At 36.7% G+C, this 21,985-nt stretch overlaps 1 pseudogene across 1 annotated transcript; it reads left to right on the top strand.

Moving 5' to 3' along the window:
* Nucleotides 1–13,634: 13,634 nt before the first annotated feature.
* LOC143627931 (S-adenosyl-L-methionine:benzoic acid/salicylic acid carboxyl methyltransferase 3-like) lies at nucleotides 13,635–15,195 on the top strand (annotated as a pseudogene). The gene is made up of 4 exons (XR_013152667.1): nucleotides 13,635–13,709; nucleotides 13,828–14,238; nucleotides 14,440–14,696; nucleotides 14,793–15,195. The product of XR_013152667.1 is annotated as an S-adenosyl-L-methionine:benzoic acid/salicylic acid carboxyl methyltransferase 3-like (transcript).
* The last annotated feature ends 6,790 nt before the right edge of the window (nucleotides 15,196–21,985 follow it).

The raw sequence follows: 21,985 nt of genomic DNA, 5'->3' as shown, positions 1-21,985 counted from the left end.
CGCCACTTACACAGACGAGCACGATTTTTCAGAAGTGTCCGCGCGTAACCCGCGGGACAGTATTACTTGTTTCGCTCGTAGTGGCAGTGCCACTTACACAGACGAGCACAGTTCCCAGAAATGTTCGCGCGTAACCCGCGGAACGATTTTATCAGAATATGTTGATATAACTATGTTTTACCAAGCATGTGTTTTAATGATGCTACCAGAATTATGTTTCAGAATGATTATGATGCAATACGATTTATCAAGTTACTAAAACTTGTGAACTCACACAGTTTATACTGATTCAAATGTTTTTACGTGTCTTTCAGGAGATAATTAGGTAGCGCATGGAGTCACGCTTAGAGCACCTCACGCTGAACATCTAAACTAGCTTTTTGGAAGATTTTAGTTCTATCCCTTCGATGCGCGTGGTTGTTCCCGCCGCGCAAGGGGATATGGCTTGGAAATCTTCAACAGTTTTATACTTGGATGTTTTTATGTAATTTTTAAACAATGTAATGTATTTGTATTAAACTTTTCATGCGCAATGAAAATCTTTGAATGTTTGCAATGGCCCGTGCTTAATTATCAATCCCCACTCGCGCGCGCCCGGCTGTTTCCGCCGCTCAGGGCCGGGTGTGACAGATTGGTATCAGAGCACTGGTTATAGCGAACTAGGAAAAGAAGTTTTAACCTAGACTATAACCGTTGGGGAATCGCATGAAATATTTTTCAAAGAAAATATTTTCAAAAGAAACTATACACACACTTAGGAACACGGGTCACACTGTCTAGTAAATAATGATAACATTATGTGCTCAGAGTACATGCGCTAAGTTTAATATATTTCCACTCTTTTAAAGCGAGAATGCCTCCAACTAAAGCCAAGGGAATTACTATGACACCCGAGGAACTCGCGGAAATAATCGCGCAGGCGATTGCGACACATGAGGCCAGCAAGGCCGAATCTAGCCAGGGTCGTCAGAATGAGACCCCAGAACCCGAATCAGGAGCCTTGGACAAAGGATGCTCCTATAAGACATTCATGGCCTGTAGGCCTTGGCCATTCAAGGGTACCGAATGGGCCATTGGGCTCTACAACTGGATTGACAAGATGGAGACAGTTCTCTCCATTAGCAGATGTAGTGAGAACCAGAAGGTCCTTTACGCGACCTGCATGTTCCAAGAAGCAGCTTCGTCTTGGTGGAAGCTTCAAACGAAAACCTTGGGGCGAGAAGTTGCTCTCCACAAGACCTGGGAGGAACTGAAGGAAATGATGATGAGAAAGTTCTGCTCTCGCGCAGAAATCCAGAGTCTGCAGCAGGAATTCTGGAACCACACAATGGTAGGAACGGATATCGACGCCTACAACAACCGGTTCAATGAGCTTTGCCAGTTGGTGCCAGACATGGCAAACACGGAGGAAAAGAAGATCGAGAGGTATATTTTTGGGTTACCTCCTGTTGTTAGGGTTCCGCTCAACGCCGCAGCGCCTCCAACCTTTGATGAGGCGGTAGCGCGGGCCATCACCCTTACAAGGGATACGGTCCGTGCGGGTTTGTTAACTACGCGCGGAACCGAGCAGCGAACCTCTGATCCCAAGAGGAAATGGAACTCTCACCACCGAGGGTCCGACTCCAAGCAGCCACCGTTCAAGAAGCAGGAAAGCGCAAGGATTTACGCGATCCAAGCCGCGGAGCCACCAAGGAAAGGATACAGTGGCCCTTACCCATGGTGCAACAAATGCAAGTACCACCACGAGGGTGAATGCGCGAACGTCACGTGCGCCAAATGTAACAGGCCAGGACACAAGACGGTGAATTGCCGTGCTAAAGAAGCTGGAGCCAGTGACAACTGCTACGCATGCGGAAAGCCAGGGCATTTCAGTCGGGATTGCCCGCAAAGGGGAAACCAAGCTCGCGGGAGAGCTTTTGTGATCGGCGCAGGCGAAGCTAAAGAAGAGCCGAATGTGGTAACCGGTACGTTTTTGCTTAACGGACATTTTGCATCTGTCTTATTTGATACTGGCGCTGACCTAAGTTTTATATCCGCTGAGTTTAAAGACTCCCTAGGCTTAGCAACCAGTAGACTAGACACGCCTTATACTATAGAACTAGCCAATGGTAGGCAGTTATGCGCGAACGAAAGAACTGAAGAATGTGTAATAGTCATGGGAGGTCACGGGTTCAATATTAATTTGTTGCCAATAGACTTGGGAAGTTTTGACATTGTGATAGGTATGGATTGGTTAGTCGAGAACCACGCGGAAGTTATTTGCCATGAGAAGCAGGTTCGGATCCCACTGTTGAACGGAGAAACCTTGGTAATTCAAGGGGAAAGAAGGGGAGTTGCGACGAAACTGATTTCGTGCCTAAAGGCGCGTAAGTGCCTAAGGAAAGGGTGCTACGCCTTCCTGGCGCATGTAGTAGAGAAGAAAGGAGATGAGCGAAGAATTGAAGACTTACCAGTAGTGCGCGAATTTCCAGAAGTTTTTCCTGAAGATTTGCCCGGATTGCCGCAGCCGCGACAAGTAGATTTTCGTATTGATTTAGTCCCAGGAGCTGCGCCAGTAGCTCGATCGCCTTATCGACTAGCTCCATCTGAGATGCAAGAGCTATCCAATCAGTTACAGGAACTATTGGATAAGGGTTTCATACGCCCAAGCTTTTCACCTTGGGGAGCTCCAGTACTGTTTGTTAAGAAGAAGGATGGTTCGTTCAGAATGTGTATTGACTACAGGGAGCTGAACAAGCTGACAGTCAAGAATCGGTACCCTTTACCGAGGATTGACGACTTATTTGACCAGCTGCAGGGATCCAGTTATTATTCGAAGATAGATCTACGGTCAGGATACCACCAACTTAGGGTCCATGAGGAAGATGTGCCGAAAACAGCCTTCCGAACTAGATACGGCCATTATGAGTTCTTAGTGATGCCTTTCGGGCTAACTAATGCGCCGGCTGTATTCATGGATCTGATGAACCGCGTGTGCAAACCATACTTGGACAAGTTTGTGATTGTGTTTATAGATGATATTCTGATTTACTCTCGGACCAAGGCCGAGCATGAGCAACACCTGAGATTGATTTTGGAATTGTTGAGGAAAGAAAAGTTGTATGCGAAGTTTTCCAAGTGCGAGTTTTGGCTTAGAGAAGTTCACTTTCTCGGTCACGTTGTAAACGAGAAAGGAATTCACGTTGATCCTTCCAAAGTCAAGGCCATCGAAAACTGGGAAGCGCCAAAAACCCCAACTGAGGTGAGGCAATTCCTAGGACTAGCTGGCTACTATCGACGCTTCATTGAGAACTTCTCCAAAATAGCTCTACCTCTGACCGCGCTAACTCAGAAAGACAAGAAGTTTGTTTGGGGCGAAAATCAGGAAACAGCATTTCAAATGTTGAAACAGAAGTTATGTAGTGCGCCAATTTTGTCTCTGCCCGAGGGGACGGATGACATCGTCGTTTACTGCGACGCTTCACATCAAGGACTCGGATGTGTCCTTATGCAGCGAGACAAAGTCATAGCGTATGCCTCACGCCAACTCAAGACCAATGAAAAGAACTACACAACGCATGATTTAGAACTTGGAGCGGTTGTCTTCGCGCTAAAGATTTGGCGCCATTACCTCTATGGTACAAAGTGTGTAATCTTTACGGATCACAAGAGCCTTCAACATATATTTGATCAAAAGGATTTAAACATGAGGCAACGAAGATGGGTTGAATTGTTGAACGATTATGATTGTGAAATCAAGTACCACCCTGGAAAGGCGAATGTGGTAGCAGACGCGCTAAGTAGGAAGGAGCGAATAAAAACGCTACGAGTCAAGGCTCTAAGGTTGACCATTCACGCAGATCTCTCTACCCGCATCCGAGACGCTCAGCAAGAAGCCTTGAAACCAGAGTTTGTTAAAAACGAATGCCTTGGGGGTATGGTTAAAAGTTTGGAACTGAAAGAGAACATGTAACCTACACAACGCATGATTTTGTGTGTATGTTATTTGTGTAGGTATGGTTAAAAGTTTGTTATATGAATTTTTTATATATTGTACGTTTTTATTGCTCAAAACAAGTGTAGGTTATATAATTTTGTGTAGGTTGTATATTTATTGTTTATATTCAGTGGACACATTTGTATGACATTTTTTTTATTATTTATGAAAACTAAATTAGTGTTTTTATATTTTTAATTATTTAGTTAAATTATGTAGATATATTAATTAGAGGGAGATTTATTATGGTTATATTAGTTGTATTAATTGGAGAGAGAGTGTGCATTTATTGTTGCATTTATATATTTTTCATTTATATTTAAACTTTTAAAACATAAAATAAAACTAGTGGCTTATATTCATTTCTCGCAGTAATTCCATTTCTTTCTTGAACTTAAACATATATGTATATATATATATATATATATGGTAAGGGTCCTAAGAGAACCCTTTGCAAATTGAGAACTCTGAGAACCATTTTGGACCACTAAAAACACATTAAAATAATATTTAAAAAAAATCATAAAATAAAAAATAACAAAAATTTTTAAAAAGTAAAAAAACCAAATTCTTATATTTTATTCTGGTTTCATAAAAAAACGGCGTATTATACACATATGTATAATTTTATTTAATCTTTAGTTACGTAATATACACATATGTACAATATCATTTATCTTAAATTATACATATGTGTATATAATTTAGCTAAACCGAGTTTTTTTAATGAAACCGGGATGTTAAAATAAGAATTTTGGTTTTTTATACTTTTTTCATTTTTGTGTTTTTTTTATTTTTGGGTTTTTTGTGGTCCAAAATGGATATATATATAGGGGTGGGTTAACGTACAATAATGACTTATCATACATTACATACGCAACATTCCAGTGCGTTAGATTAAAAAACACGCGGTGGCAATTTCGTAAATAACCCAACAGTAGTTTGCGATTAAAATTCGTTGATTACAAATCGACCCTGATCCAAATTCGGAACTCGTCGCTCAATCTAATCCAATTTCTAAACTCTAATCACAGCATAAAGTATGAAATCTCCAAAGTCAAAACCAAATCAAAATCGAACGACGTTGAACATCAAGAAATCTTCAAAATTGATCAAAAAATGATGATTTAATCAATCGAATTGATGTGTATAAGTATTTAGATTCATCAATCGATTATGGAATTGCAGAAATAATGCACTCAATCGAGCTCTGATTAGGGTTCGATATATTATGTATAAACGTTCTGAAACAAAACTGAAGACCTGATGTGCAAAACACGGTCTATCAAAAAAACTAACCTAACTTAGACACTCTAGTTTTAAATTTATAAATCTAGACTCTTTTAATGCTAGACCACTAGACAGGCAAGTATACATATCGACTATAGTAAAGCCTAAAAAACTAACCTAACTTAGACACTCTAGTTTTAAATTTATAAATCTAGACTCTCCTAATGCTAGACCACTAGACTGGCAAGTGTACCTATCGACTATAGTAAAGCCTAATAAAGTCCGGATATCGAACCCACAAGACACTAGCGACACCTAAACTAGACTCTGACTAGTAACTTAAATAAATTGATTTAATTGATTTTTGTCTTTTTTAATTATTAACTATAAATTAAATAATATTTAAACTAAAACTGTCACGAACAAATCGGTTTAGAACTCAAATAGAGAGAACAACTACCTAGGCAAGGAATCCTACTAGTCAACTCGTAAACTCTCGGAATTGGATTTATGATTGGTAACCAAGTTCTAAAAATATGACACTTAAGGAATAACTAAAGTACGCTAGATCACCTCCCGGTCTCACCAACAATACCTAAGAACCCTAAATATCATGTAAACTCAACGGTTTAATGGTTCGGATCATCTCCCGGTCTCACCTTACCTAAATATGCTAAGGTACCAAATATTAAATCACCTCCCGGTCTCTCTAATCACAATATACCCTAAGGCGTAAAAGGGTATTTTTGTTGAATTCGGTTATAATTTGGATCTGTAACAATCCAAAGAAGTCTAGGGTAACTCACTCATGTGCAATCACTACCCAAACCCGCAAAAGACCAAAACATACGACACTTAATTACCTCCCGGCCTCTCAAGTGACAGAATATAAGGTATCTCTAAACTCTCAGTTATCGCTCCTATGGAATACGTTAACAATAAACCATAAACTAGTTGTTAACACACAGTAGACCACCTAATATGCATCCATACATGAAAGACATTCATAAAGATGTATATGGAACAATAAATTGATAATAAATTAATACCAAATACGCATATGCATCACAACCAAATAAAATAAAAACTTTACCAAAGCATCACCAATCAATAAATAATCCAAAACTAAAAGTAAAACGAGTCTAAAAAGTATTCATCCAAACCCAGGCAATATAAAAGTTTAGCCAATCATAATTACGAATAAAACAAAGATTATATATATTTATTGCGGTTCATCGTAAAAAGATATAAATATGATTGAGCTACTAGCTTGCTTTTAATTAATGAGTTGTGTGCCTGGTTAAATTAATTCAGCCTGCTTGCTTGAATAATTATTATTTCTTCTTTCTGATGTTGACTTATTTAAGGTGTATGCTTGCTTCTTTCAAAATCCCAAACGCACCAACAGAGGGTGCCCCTCTGCCTTGTTCGTCCCCTATTCAGCTCCTCCTCTCTGCTTTTGCCGTAGGTTTTGGTTTATATCCAACCAAGATCACCCTACGTTTACCATGTGGCCCAATCTTCTAATCTTCACTTAATTCATTGAATTATTTAGTGGGTCTGCTTTAAGGAAATAAATATATTTAACAATATGTAAAAGCTAATATTCTGAACCATATATAGTACGTACTGAGTTAATTTTAAGTGATATAACTGCTATGCTTCTTTTATTTATTTTTTTTATTTAAAATGCTAATGTACGTGTCATACTCTTTTTTTTGTAGAATTAGATTTCAAACATAATTTTGACAATCAAATTATATATTGTTTGATGTTTCACTCAACGGCCCCACATGTATTAAAACTACAACCATTATTCGAACCCACTTAAAATATGAATATGAATCAGATGTGAGTTATATTAGATAAAAGTCACCCAAAACTAATTCAAAGTGCGGGAAATATTTATATAATATATATATAATTTAAGCCATATCAAGACCTTTAAACGTTCTGACCAAAAAAGAACATCTTTAAACGTTCTAATACGTTCAATGAAGTTATGTGTTCAAAAACAAAATGAACATCTTTAAACGTTCTAATACGTTCAATAAAGTTCTGGGTGTTAAAAAAAATGAACATCTTTAAACGTTCTAAGAAGTTTTGGGTGTTCAAAAAGGTTTAGAAGTTCTGAACTTCTAAACAGAACTTCTAAACTAACAAAAAAAATTAAACACCTGTAACATGAAATTGAACACTGAAATCACTTCATATAATCTCGTAATCATCAAACAATTATCAATCGACCGTCAATTTGATCATCGATTCGGTCATATGAAGAAAATATGGAACGTCTGCAACTGGGTTTCTGCAAATGACGTTTAAAACTTTAAATGTTTAGTTAAAACCCATCACTCCAAACTCAAAATTGATAAATTGAAACTTCAAATTGATGATTAATTGGACCAATTTCAACGTTTAATTGATCAATTAGTTCAACAATTTCAATTTTAATTGGTCAATTTTATCAGCTGACCTGTAAACAAGTCGTGACGGAGGAAGATGGTGTACGGTGGACGAAATCGTTGGATGGTGGACGGTGGACAGTGGACAGAATCGTTGGATGGTGACGGATTGCTGAACGGTCATGGTGAAGGTGGACGGAATCGATGGGAGCAACGAATCAGATTTGATGAAAATTACAGTATTGCCATCGCGTGTTATTTGAAATCGACGGGGATACGAGTAGCGTACGTAATGTACGATTAGGGATTACTGTATTGGATCCTTTATCTATATATAGATAAAGGATGCATCTGTTTCGTAATAGTTCAGTTGCCAAACTAGTTTGATCTGAAAGCTTTAAATTCATGTTGGTTAAAGATACCTTTGCAATGGTGTTTATTTGATTAATGTGTGTATGTCTTGCATGCATCACTATTACCGGCTCTATGTGGCTATTTCATGGTACAACGTTTGTACGCAGGACCTATTTGCTTTTCTGCTATGTTATTTGTCTATTACAAGTTGGTGTTCTTTGGATAGTTTAGGTTCAAGCTATCTGTTATTTATGTAGATGTGACATTTCCACTCTGTTCCTATATTATATAGTAATTGGATGGTTTCATTGATTGTTGTCGTAAAAATTTGTTTTACATGTAAAACAAATCAGTTTAATTACCCGTAAAATAGTTCGGTCTTACATGTAAAACAAATAAATATGGGTTAATAAGTTTTTAGCAGCAATACATGTTGATGGGAATATGACTATATGAGAACTTTCATACCGGTAGGTTTGATTGAATTTTAACAAGATTTGTGTTTTTGAGATTGATTTGCAAGCGTTTGTTGTACGATTTTGTAATGTGGTTTTACCAAGGTGATTTTGACTTTGCTAGTGATGAAGTTATAGGGGCAGACTTTAAGTTCGTTAAAATGTTGACTGAATTATTGGATGAGTTAAACATTGGTTCTTACAATACAAGTTATCACTTATTAATATAATATGTAACAGAAGAGTGGAATTTGATATGAGCCGTCCGATAAGATTCAGGATTGAATATTGGTCGTTCGATAAGGATGGATTAAAAAACGGTTACTTATCCTCACATATAACTACCCACTAACCCATTTACATGGGTAACCACCCAGTCACCCACTACTAGACATAGTTATTCCCACTGGATTATTAGTATAATTAAACTACATTCTACCACCTAAAAAATGCATGTAACTAACTTGGTGTTAACTTCCCACTACCCATGTACACAATATGTATGTATTGGGTAGTTATTTTGTGTGGTGGGTCAAACGTGTTGGAAGGGCCTAGGTATAGTAGTGGGTAGTTACATACTTTTATTTTCGTTCATAGTAATTAATGTATATATTGCAGTTCCTATAAAGTTGGGATGTGGTGTTGCAGTTGCTAAATTGTAGTGCATATCACTCTATATAATTGGATTTTGTTTGCTTATAAATGTAGTTATGAGGTTCATTTTTAATTGTGTTGCTAAGTGATTCGGTTATGAATAAAGAGTTAAATCATCACACATCCTTGTATGATGAGGAGGTACTTTAATTCAGTTTCTTATACTTTATCCGCTAACGATTGATATTTTCCTACTTGTAGAACAAAGTTTATTGAATTAGGAAGCAAGCTTTATGAGGTACATGTGGAGGTAAGCATGTTTGAGTTATTTGAGTTTCTAATGTGTTTTTCTTTTGTTGTTGCTGAACTTTTATTCTTTTTATATTACATAATATATATGAAATTTGATACCATGATTGTGTCTTTGTATATTCTAAGTTTCTACAGAAACTCAAAAACAGTACCAACATGTCAATGGTTTATTATTATTATTATTATTATTATTATTATTTTGATTTTTTATGTGTTATTGTTTCCTTAATTGTAAGGATCTAACTTGTAAATATGAATTTGTGTGTTACACGAACTTCCGAACAGTTTTCATTTGTGTTTTTAGCTGCACAAACTTGAGAAGGGCTTTGGTGAACCCACTTATGTTAAACATGTAACAACTTAACTTTCTTATTTGCTCGCTAGCGTACTCAAATCAAATGCTAACACATGTACCATTATGCTACTAACAGGAAGAAGATTCATTTTGGGGGGACTTGAATGACTTTGATAATATCCCACTGTATTGTTCTTGCCAAACGATATAGCTGTCGACATTAAGGATGATGTACTTATTTCTTACTTGTGTTTACTTGAAAATAACTAACAGTTGATTAACATATTTTGTCTTAGAATCGCAATGTTGACCGACTCAAGAAACGATCTCGCGCACTCGATAAGTGGAAATGGGAGGATGTGATAGAGATTGCAAGTTCCGAAGATGAGTCAGAAGAGGCTTGGGTGCCAATTAAGAGGAGGACTAACAATGCCCGTGTTATAAATCGAGTTGATCTTGATTGGGGACCGTATCACTTAATGTTTTAATATTGAGTTTTTAAGTACTATCATTTTGTAGCTTTATGTTTTTATATCAGTTGTTTTCGTTATCATGCGTGTTTTGCTTTTTTGTTTGACACTTCAGCTTTGTAACCGTTCATTTTAATGTTGAATTATATCACTGTTGCATTTTCAAACTCATAACCAATATGAATTATATTGTTTAATTCTTATCTATTTAATTTAAGATACCACAAGCAGTTGTTCATGAATGTTTTTGAATGAATTTTGTTTTGCTTTTATATTCTTATATTACTATTTGAGACTATAGTTATGATAATTAAAAGAATATTATAATCATTTTATAACTTATAATGTTAATCAGACTTCCATTGATGGTCCACTACCAATTTATAGACGAAGGTGGTTTGGAGTCTAACTATTGTTTAGTGATTATAGGTTAGCTTAAAGTAGTTGTTTGCACACAACATGGAAGCTCAGCAGATACGTACTTATCAATAGCTTCGATTGTTGTAAGCTTAGCTTCATGCTGTAAAAAAACCAAAATGTGACAATGTGGTAGGCCGTTTTTTTGAAATTCGATCGTGTTAATTACTACATAAACAAAAAAATAAAAAAATTAATCACAAGGCATCATCATATGATATGTTAAGGCATGCAACGTAAGCTAATGTTTATATAATACATTGGATAGTAACATACCTGCTTTAGTTAGACCAAATTTTTTTTTTATGTCATTGATAAGTTCAGTAAGCTTTATCTTAAACACACGTGCCACGATGTCTGGTCGATCTGTCATACCAAGAGTTGTCGCATTAATGTGCCTTTCAATTTCTGGCCATTTGGAGTTGCATGCCATCGTGATAAAAAGGTCAGGAGGACCAGCCTCAGCGACATACAACCATTCTGTCCTGATATTGTTGGATCATATATCTAGGACCGCCGATAAACGATGCTGGTTATAACACGACAGACCAGTTAATTCACCAGTTGTCTCTCCCATGGCAATACGGCTGGCAATAAATCAACGTTAAAAAATTGATTTATTTCTTAACATAATGACGTTAGTGTTAGTCATTTTAATGACCTACAACGAAACTTGATGTTTGTTATTATTTTTAGATTTATAATGATTTAATTAGACGGGTAAAGTTAAAATACAAAGGACAACAAAAATGAGAAGGGTGAGAAGGAATCAAGTTCATTGATCTTATATTTGAATGGATGAGATTAATTTAATAAATAAAAATTGATGAAAAGGGCATGACGGTAATAACTCATCTTTGTTGACTTTCTCTCTCCACATGCAAGACACATGTCAATTCCCCCATCATTTTAAAATGTCCATAACTTTTTCATACGACATTATTTTTTTAAAAAAAATTCACCATAATAATAAGCGTTTTTTTATCTTTAATATGAGTATCATATTGTTATATAAAAATAAAAAAAAATTAATGGGTTTTTTAATTGTGTTTTTTTTTGTTGTTCATTGTGTCATTGTGTAGTATGTTGTTTGCATTGTGTTTTACGTTTCAAGTCATTGTGTTATACGTATTCACCATTCTGTCTTACATTTTAGGTCAATGTGTTATACGTATTCACCATTGTGTCTTATGTTTCAGGTCATTGAGTTATACGTATTCACCACTGTGTTTTACGTTTCAAGTTATTGTGTAACATGTATTAAGCATTGTGTTTTATGTATTAGATAAAAAGACACAATGGTGTGCGAAAAGACACAATGACGAAAAAAGACACAATGATAAGCGAAAAGACACAATGGTGTGCGAAAAGACACAATGACGAAAATAGACACAGTGATAAGCGAAAAGACACAATGGTGTGCAAAAAGACACAATGATAAGCGAAAAGACACAATGGTGTGCGAAAAGACACAATGGTGTGCAAAAAGACACAATGATAAGCGAAAAAGACACAATGGTGTGCGAAAAGACACAATGACGAAAAAAGACACAATAATAAGCGAAAAGACACAATAGTGTATGAAAAGACACAATGGTGTGCGAAAAGACACAATGATAAGCGAAAAGACACAATTGTGTGCGAAAAGACACAATGACGTGATTTTTGTTTTAAATTTTATATAACAAAAATCATACTCATATTAAAGATAAAAAAACGCTTGTTATTATGATGATATTTTATTTAAAAAAATATTATACGAAAAAGTTATAAACGTTTTAAAATGTTGGGGGTATTAACATGTGTCTTGCATGTGGAGAGAGAAAATGTGTACAATTACCTCTATTCCCTTTTTCTTTTGGTCCCCACTTGACACATGTCAATTATTTATGGCTTCTCACACTTCTCATTTTAGTTACCCTTTGTAGAATAACTTGACCTTTAATTAGACATATGTACATTGATATAATATACATATTTAATGATGTCTAAAGTTGGGTGGTACAAAAACATACAACTAATTCCCATACCAGATATTATATAGGAAACAAGAAACAACCCCAAATGATATTACTTTATATGTGAAAATACAATTATGCATATAAATTAATGTAGTCGTCACATTCCTGCGTTGATATTCCCGTCCACCGGACGATAAAAATACTAGATAGTAGAGATTACTACATGTGCATTTTTGTAATAACTATAGCTTGCCTAGCTTATGACTCAAAATATGAACGTTTAAAATCGAAGATAATTATTTAAATCAGAAATTGGATTTGAGCATAATTGGATTTCTATTTGAGCATAATTAAAACTTGATTTGTTGATGATTCAATTACTTCAAGCTTGTCAATTTGAAGTTGTTACAATTTGCTTTAATAAAGCGTAATAAAAATTGAAGAGATACGATCCTAGATCTGGCTCGGATCCGGGCGCAAATTTAAATAGGCCAAAACTGTCAAAAGTGAAAACACCAAAAAGGTACATCACTTGGGGCAGACGAGTCCAAGAATGCCACACATATAAAGGTACATCCGGGACCAACGTTAGTACTAGAGTAATGTGTAGCAATAAGCACCAACAGGGTAGCGTCATTTGTATCTCAGGTATGCATGAAACCACCGTGACAACCTCACAAACGAGACAACATTACTAAGTAGTGGGCCCGTGCAAAACGACTGCAGATGGGACAAAAGTATGTTTCCATGACATGTGGCCCAATAAACATTTATACCCGTACATCATCAGATGGTAAAAGGATTCCGATCTTACTCTACCCCCCCCCCCCCCCCAACCTGTAAAGAGGCTAACAACGTTGTCAGTTTTGTAAATCACAACTTACTCATTCATGGATTCAAGATTCTCGGTTCACCACAACCAATGAAAATACCCATTCTGACCCCCCCGGGTTAAACCCGTGTTTCTTCCATTGTTGATACAAAACTATCAGAATTAAATAAATAAATAAATAAATGAGTATAGTCTAATCCATAAAGGTTTATTATTGGATATTGACATTGATGCTATATATCCTGAGCTGTTAACTCTTTCCCTTTGGAAGTCTCAAGCCTATTTAAAGCCATAACATGAAGCACTACCACTACCACAGAGTAACCACTAGCCATGACATTAGAAGACATTCTTCATATGAATAGTGGGAGTGGAGATTCAAGTTATGCCAACAACTCCATTTTTACGGTCTCTTTTTAATCTCTAAGTCAAAATTTTTTAGCATATATATTATTAATTGTTCTAACTTATACTTTTAATAATGGTTTCACTAATTGATTTCACTAATTGTTTACTTTGTTTCTAGAATATTGTGATGCAAAAAATGGCACCATTTTTAAAGCGTACAATTAAGGGTATGGCAAATCAAGACATCTTCTTCGACCATTGTTTCATGGTTGCAGATTTGGGATGCTCCTCTGGCATAAATACGTTGTTGGTTGCACATGAAATTATTGATACTGTCCATGAGTTGTGTCAAGAAAATAAACGTAAGACACCACAGTTTCAAGTGTGCTTAAATGACCTCTTCAGAAATGATTTCAATAATCTTTTCAAATTACTACCCAACTTCTATAAAACCCATAGAAAGGACAAGGGCGAAAAAATTGGGCCTTGTTTTGTTTCAGCTGTTCCCGGATCCTTCTATGGAAGACTCTTTCCAGACAAAAGTTTGCATCTTATTTACTCCTCGTATAGTGCTCACTGGCTTTCTCAGGTTTGTGTAGTATCTAACTAGTGATAGAACATATGTCTAGAACATACATAAGATGGAATTAAAATATAATATAAGAGACAAGTTTTTTGAGAAACAGATTTGCATAGATGTGTTTCGTAGGAATCCCTTTAATCGATATCATATTTAGGTTATTTTGTGACTGTTTTAGATGATAAACTTCGGTTCATTTAATATGTGAAGGTACCTGAAGGCCATGAAAATAATTTGTTAAATATGTACATAGCGAAAACAAGTCCTTTAGATGTATTGCAAGCATATGGAAAGCAAATTAACACACGGATTTTACAAAGTTTTTACAACTACGCTATGAGGAAATGGCACAAGGGGGCCGCATGGTTTTAACATTTCATAGTCGGAGTAGCCTTGATCCAACTAAAGATGATTGCAGCACTTTCTGGGAGTTACTCACCATGTCACTTCTCGAAATGCTTAAAGAGGTATAAAGGTTTCATGTATCTATCTATATATAATATACTAACTCGAATTAACGAAGATTAATATGCAAGGCTAACTGTTTATGCTTTCACTCACAGGAGCTGGTTCGAGAATCAGATATTAACTCATTCAATCTTCCATTTTATTTCCACACGAGGATGAACTTTGAAACATTATTGAAGCAGATGGATCATTCGCTCTTGACGATATTGATATTTTTAAGTCAATTGGGATCAGCATGATACTGATTGTAACAATCGTGGGAAAAACACAACTAAATTGATAAGGGCTGTTACAGAACCATTGTTTACATCTCATTTTGGGAACTCCATAATCGACGAGCTATTTAAGAAGTATGAGAAGAATGCGGCTGAACATTTAGCTACTAACAAAACAAGACACTTAACTATCGTCATTTCATTGATAAAAAATAAATGACAAATGTTCAGATGGGTATATGTTGTTTGGTTAATCTTGATAAATTCAAAGTTGGTCATGGATACGAGTCTGAAGCGGATCAAAGGGGTTGCAGAAGTTGCGCTATTTTATTAATTACGTTTATTTTATGATGTATCAGGTCTATGATTGTGGTTTTGAGTCGTCGGATGCATTACTAATTTGTAGGAGTCTTCTATTAGTTTGTTCTCGGTTTCCAATTTCATCAATGAAGAGAGCAGTGGCGAAGCTTGGAATAAGACAGGGGGGACTCAAAATGTATACCAAATTTCAAAAACGGAGGGGGCCGGGCTCAAGTTTTTGGCCGAAAACGGCTAAATTTACACTACTTATAAAAAGTTTCTGACGAAAACGGGTAAATTTACACTACTACGCAAAAAAACCGGGGGGGGGGGGGGGACTCCCCGCCCTAACTAACCTTCGCCCATGGAGGAGAGTCGATCAATCAGTTTGATCAATAGTTGTGTTATTGTGTTTTCTTATTAACCTTTGATTAAGGTTTGATATCCAACATATGTTGGATTTCAATTTCATACATATGCAGATTTATGTTAAAATATGAAGTATATTCTTTCAATTTGTATCCAAAATATATATGAAAAAAAATATGGGCTTATATGTCTTTATATTTGTGTTTTGTATATGGGCTTATGTTGAGTAACTAGAGATATGGGCTTATGGAAGTTTGTGGGCTTGAGTTTAGTGTTTATCTCTGAGGCATCTAATAAGAGGGGGAAAATGAAGTAGCGCGTGTAGGCTTGATCTTCGCCTCCATTAGATATATTCTTCCTCGCCGTCTTGTTCATGTCTTGTTTTGTTCTCTCCCGTTCAGTATAGGGATTGAGTGTTTGGGGTCATCACATTGATGTCTCAATTGTCTTTGCGAGTATATTCGAGATATTTTCTATCATCAAGTCATTCTTGTTTTTTTTTTTGAGATTCAGATCATATGCTAGGGTTTGAGTTTGTATTTTGTATTCTTGAGAGTATTGTTACTAGATCGTTGATATGATGATCTGGATTATTAGTTTGTATTAGGTTCGGATTGTATTTGTAATTTGTTTCATGCCAAGAATGTTCAATAAGAGTATAGTTTTCTGACAATTAAAGTACCCAAATATATTTTTTGGTCCTAAAACTGGTACTTTTATATACACGAGGGTAACTACCACGATCATTTGAGCAAAGGGTATGAAATAAATAAGATTAATTAAAAACATTATCTAAAATATTCCTTTCATTGAGGGATGATGTCAAGTTAAGCTCTTAATAATTATAAGATTTTTTATATGTTCATTGAATATGTTTAATTACTCAACAAATTTTACCTCTTCTTGTTGTTTAATTTTCCATCACTTTATAGTACACAAATCATACTATAAAATACGTAATAACTCTAAAAAGACTTTAGCTCTCCCAAAGGAAGAGATAATAATATGATTGTCATTCAGGAAGGGGGGGGGGGGGTGGGGTTACGGTGTAGCTTATTGTCTGCTTACCTGTCTCTCTGTTGTAATTGGATTATTTTGTGAAATTATAAACACTATTGGTCGCTAATTAAATGAGCTACATTGTATAAGTCCACAAAGAGGCGGCCTCCACTTCCACAAGGTGTCATTCTAATCTGAAGGTATCTTTCGATATAGTTAACATCTTTTTTCATACCTGCCCACCCTAATCTCATATATTTTTATAAGGCGAATCAAATATGGTGACTTGTGATCCTCATCGAGTATTAGGTACCAACACAGGTAGTAGATCAAAAACCAACTGTCGTTTGATAAAGGAATCCTTTATCAAAATTTTTAGTATGAATATTATGCCTAGCCTGAAACTTGTGATTGGTAGTAAAATTATACCGATTCTCTCGCTGAGACATAATCATCTGGATAGATTTATCCAGATATTTTCTTACGAAGTTTTGTTATAGCATCTATAATTGCTTCTGGTTTAGGTGGACAACCCGGCAAATAGACATCTATAGGATTTCAATTCTCTCTTCTTTTATTGCTTTAACTCAATCTTCTTTATCACAAACACAGAGTCTAACATAATTAATTCTAAATCACAACTGTTTTGCTCAAGAACAATACAAGAACAGTGGAATACAAATGAGAACGAGTGAACAACCAAATTGAGACTATTAATTAACGTAACGATTTGACCAAATCAACAAAATTATGAAACCTTTAATGAAAGTCTAAATCCAGTGATAATAATTATTTTTTCTATACCCTTGATAAGTTGATACCTATTGTTTATATAACAAGCTAGCCCATTAACCAAAGCAGCAAGCACCAGCCCAGCATCAAAAGCCGAAGTTGCCCAACATCAAGCTTAAGTTTATGTCTTCAGCTTTCAAGTCCACGAAGACGAACTCTCCAATCACCAGCCCAAACACAGGAAAACACCATTAAACATCAAATCTGTTTGGATATAAAATTGATAGATACATGTTACATTTTCAGCATTCTTAATTCTATCAAACAATCATGAAATTACATCCATCCTCATAGCTTTAAACACGCAAGATGTCGACTACACCATTCTCCTTAATTAACTCACAGTAAGTTACAGTATATTGAGTTTATTTGATTTTATAAAGCATGCGCCATGTCCATATGTATCACTATAGTTTTGGCGGTTGTAAGACGGTGGGCTCAAACTACCTTTCTCTTCAAGACACCTAAAATCAATCTCAAATCACTTTCCAATTTTAGATATAAAACCTAAGGAACTTTTAAGTTATTATACACCTTCAACTTGGATGGTTGAAATTAACAATGACATATAGAATATTTAGTTAATGAATTAATTAACTACTGGTAGTATTGAAATTTATTTTTCTAATATTTTTAATTTTGGATACAATGTTGATGTAGCTTGACATGTCCACTTTTGTAAGGTTTTGATACATATGCTCAAACATATGGGACAGCCAAAATGGTGGAAAGCATTAGTCCCCCCCCCCCCCCCCCCCCCCCCCCCCCTTATTCATTTCACAAGGAGAAAGAGACCCCCACCCCTTAATAATGTGGCCCCACAAGTTGTCTTTAGGGATGGCAAAAATCCCCGAATCCGACGGGGAAACCCGAAAACCGGCTTATTTCGGGTCGGGTCGGGTTTTGTTTTTTCGGTTTCGGGTCGGGTTTCGGAGACTGTTTCGGGGATTGTTTCGGGTTCGGGTTCGGGTTCGGGTTTGGGTACCCCCGCCCCGACCCGCCCCGATATAATATATATAAATATAAATAAAAATAATATATATATACATATATTAAAAACCTAAACCTAACAATCTCAAATCTAAACCTAACAATCGCCGTCTCACTGTCTCAGTACCTAAACCTAAGTTGTGAACAATCTCAAATCTCTATCTCTCTGCTTAATCGCCGTGCACCACCAATCCACCACCAATCCACCGTCTCAGGAAAAAGAGAGCAATCTGCAGCACCAATCCACCACCAATCCACCGTCTCAGGTTACACTGCAGCACCATCAATCTGCAGCACCAGTGCGCCACCGCCATTCCGCCCCCGATTCACTCAATCGCCGTCTGCACCACCATCACCATCCACTCAATCGCCCCGTCTGCACCACCGGACCACCCTCCTCCTCCTCGTTCTCATCCTACCACTCTACCAGGCTACCACCTGTAATGTAAGATCCCTAATTCTCTTATTATTATTATTATTATTATTATAAAAACAACTTTCGTGGACGGTGGACTAGCTTGTCTTTAATTACCAACAAGAGTAGAAGCTTGTGATATGGGGTAAAAAAAAAGATATCTTTACTGTGAGAAGCTTGTGATATGGGGTCGGTTTCGGGTTTTCGGGTTCGGGGACGGGGCGGGTCGGGGGGTACAAAAAACCAAACGGGGAATCCCCGAATTAAACCCGACGGGTAATGGGGCGGGTACGGGGATGGTTTTTGGTTTCGGGTTCGGGTTCGGGTTAAGCAAAACCCGCCCCAAACCCGCCCCGTTGCCATTCCTAGTTGTCTTTACAACGAGTTTGCTTTTTCTTTCGTCACATTTGAAAACGAGCCTAAACGGCTAAACCTAACTTTGTTATTAAAGAACAGTTTGGTTTATTCAACAATCAATATAAAAGTTGTATTGTATAGAGTTTGGTTACCTATGATGTAAATTGTAAAGGGTTTGATATGACCGTTAATCTATAACATCTACTCAGTGATACACAAATTCGAAAGTCAGTGGGTTTCTGTAAACCTGCAACCTACATACTAGGTCCCTCTCGCTTGAACCTATTACATTTGACAATACACATGATGTAAGGCCCCGTACCCGGTAGCCCTACTTTAACGTCGGATTTACTCATAAACACAGTTCAACCAATCAGAGTTTATTATAACTTTTCACGGAATATAAAACATCAATCATTTGTTACAAAACATTAAATCTTTTCTTTGATACCAAAACCCAAAACATTATATTTAAACATCTTTTCTTCCATCTTCAGATGCCAGCCGTTCAATCCATGCCATGTGCCATCCTCATGCTAGTTCTTTGGTCTGATCACCTGCGTGCATACTAAAAGTCAGCTACGCTGAGTGGGTTCTAGTTAATCAAGCAACTTGTCATACAACCACTACATACAACATATACGTATCCGAAGACACGTAGTCCACTATCTAACCTGCTCACCTTACCACTTAGCCTCTTATTTACACCTACCACTTTGCCACTTTAATAACGTATAACGTTACGCCACTTTGCCACTTTAATAACGTAGTCACGTATATGCTTACCCTACCACATACTATCGTCAGGCCACTAACACTTTTACTAGACTCTTGCCACTTCTAACACACTCTACCTCTACTTGTCTACAGCACGCTTCATATCATTTACATAATAAGCAAGTCATATCATAGCATTCATACACACTAAAAACCACTTGGCACTCCTATCCTTGGCGATACGTGCAATATCCGAAGATCGTTCACGTACCGACAAACATTATATAATAGCTACCTCGTATAACATCTATAGCATACACTTACCACTTAAGGTAAGTGTATTCACACTTCACATCGAGTATGCACATAGCCCCGAAAACATAACAAGTAAATGGGGCTAGAAACTCACCTCAATGCGATTGCATTCACCGTTTACGGTTATTCCCTTCTTGAGCTGTGCACGACTAACGGTATAATAATTACTCGTATCAATTATCTATTACTAGCCATATCACTAGCTTGTTTGTAATTAATTCATTTTTTTCTAAGTTCAGGGACCATTCTGTCCTTCTGTTAAACTTCTAATTCGTTACTTTGGTATTAGCGAATTGGACTTTCTAATTCGTTATCTCTATTAATGAATGGTCTTAACGAATCAAGGGTAATTCGTTACCCTTTTCCCTTAACGAATCGGATAAAGAATCAAGCCTAGTTCGTTAGGCTTCCTTATGCGAATCAGCTAAAGAATCACCCTAAGTTCCCCTAGCGAATCAGCTAAAGAATTACCCTCCGATTTGCTAAGTTCCCATAGCGAATCAGCTAAAGAATCACCCTCCGATTTGCTAAGTTCCCATAGCGAATCAGCTAAAGAATCACCCTCCGATTCGCTAAGTTCCCATAGCAAATCAGCTAAAGAATCACCCTCCGATTCGCTAAGTTCCCATAGCGAATCAGCTAAAGAATCACCCTCCGATTCTCTAAGTTCCCATAGCGAACTAGGGTTAGGTCAGGGAATGTCAGAACATTCTCTGACACCTCTATCCTCATATTAACTTTTCCGGCGCCGCCTTTCCGGCGCCGTTATTGCCGGAAAGCCGCCGGAAATACGCAAACTCACAGGAAAAACGAGTTTTAACTCATTTTTTCACCGTTTTTCGCCCCGTTCGATCTAGATCTGAGCTAAGGTGATCCCTAAGCTCATCATAGGTTCGGTTTATACCCGATTCCACCCGGATCTCATGATTTAAACGGTTTAACGGTGTCGGCTCGTCGTTTCGCAACTATATCTAATGGGTTAAGCTCATACATGATTAAACTATCGTTACCTCGGGTCAGTGCTCGGTTTCCTTCTTGATTTCGGCTAGAGATAAGGAAGAACTAGAGAGAAATATTAAGTGTGTGTTTTGGTGGTGTATGAAATATGAGAAATGAATGATAATTGGTGATTCAAGGTTTATATAATTATGGATCATGGGCTTAGGCCCATGGTCCTTCCCTCTTTCATTCATAACCCAAGTCCAAAACCCATATCCATTACCCAACACTAGCCCGACCCATACCAACTCCTACTCTATTTATTTATTTCCCGATAACCCGAGTAAACTTTCCCTCTATTATTAAATAATATAATTAATATTATTTTGGAAATTTCGGGATGTTATACATGACCATTTATATAATTAACTATATATTTTAAGCAATATCAAGTACATTAAAAGTCTTGCATCCTCTAATTCGACTACTTGGCTCTTACAATATTAATCAAAATCAGTGCATAAGAATAATTCGGAAACTATCTAAATACCCAAACCAAAGTCCTATATGAAGTTGAATTTGGTTCACATAGTGAATAACCCTACTTATCCTAAATTTTATAGCGCACATGGTGATCATGTCAATTCACTATTGATCATGTGACCATGAGCTGTTAGTTTGTAGAAGCCTATATATTCAAAGCATTGTCGTGAAGAGCATACACACCACTCCACTAACACTAGGAAACAGAAAAGTAACCATGCCATTAACTAGGGCCCGGCTCTAGGGTAGGGCAAGCTGGACAACCGGCTGGGGCACGTAACTTTTAGGGGCCTGGAAATATTTATATATTTTAATTTATTTGTATTTTACAATAGTT

The sequence above is a fragment of the Bidens hawaiensis genome, unplaced genomic scaffold (genome assembly GCF_021521415.1).
Source record: "Bidens hawaiensis isolate Kalapana, Puna unplaced genomic scaffold, B.hawaiensis_p1.1 tig00004748_1, whole genome shotgun sequence".
Taxonomy (NCBI): Eukaryota; Viridiplantae; Streptophyta; class Magnoliopsida; order Asterales; family Asteraceae; genus Bidens; species Bidens hawaiensis.
Note: the sequence above shows the minus strand (reverse complement) of the source record. Positions and strands in the feature narration are given on the sequence as shown.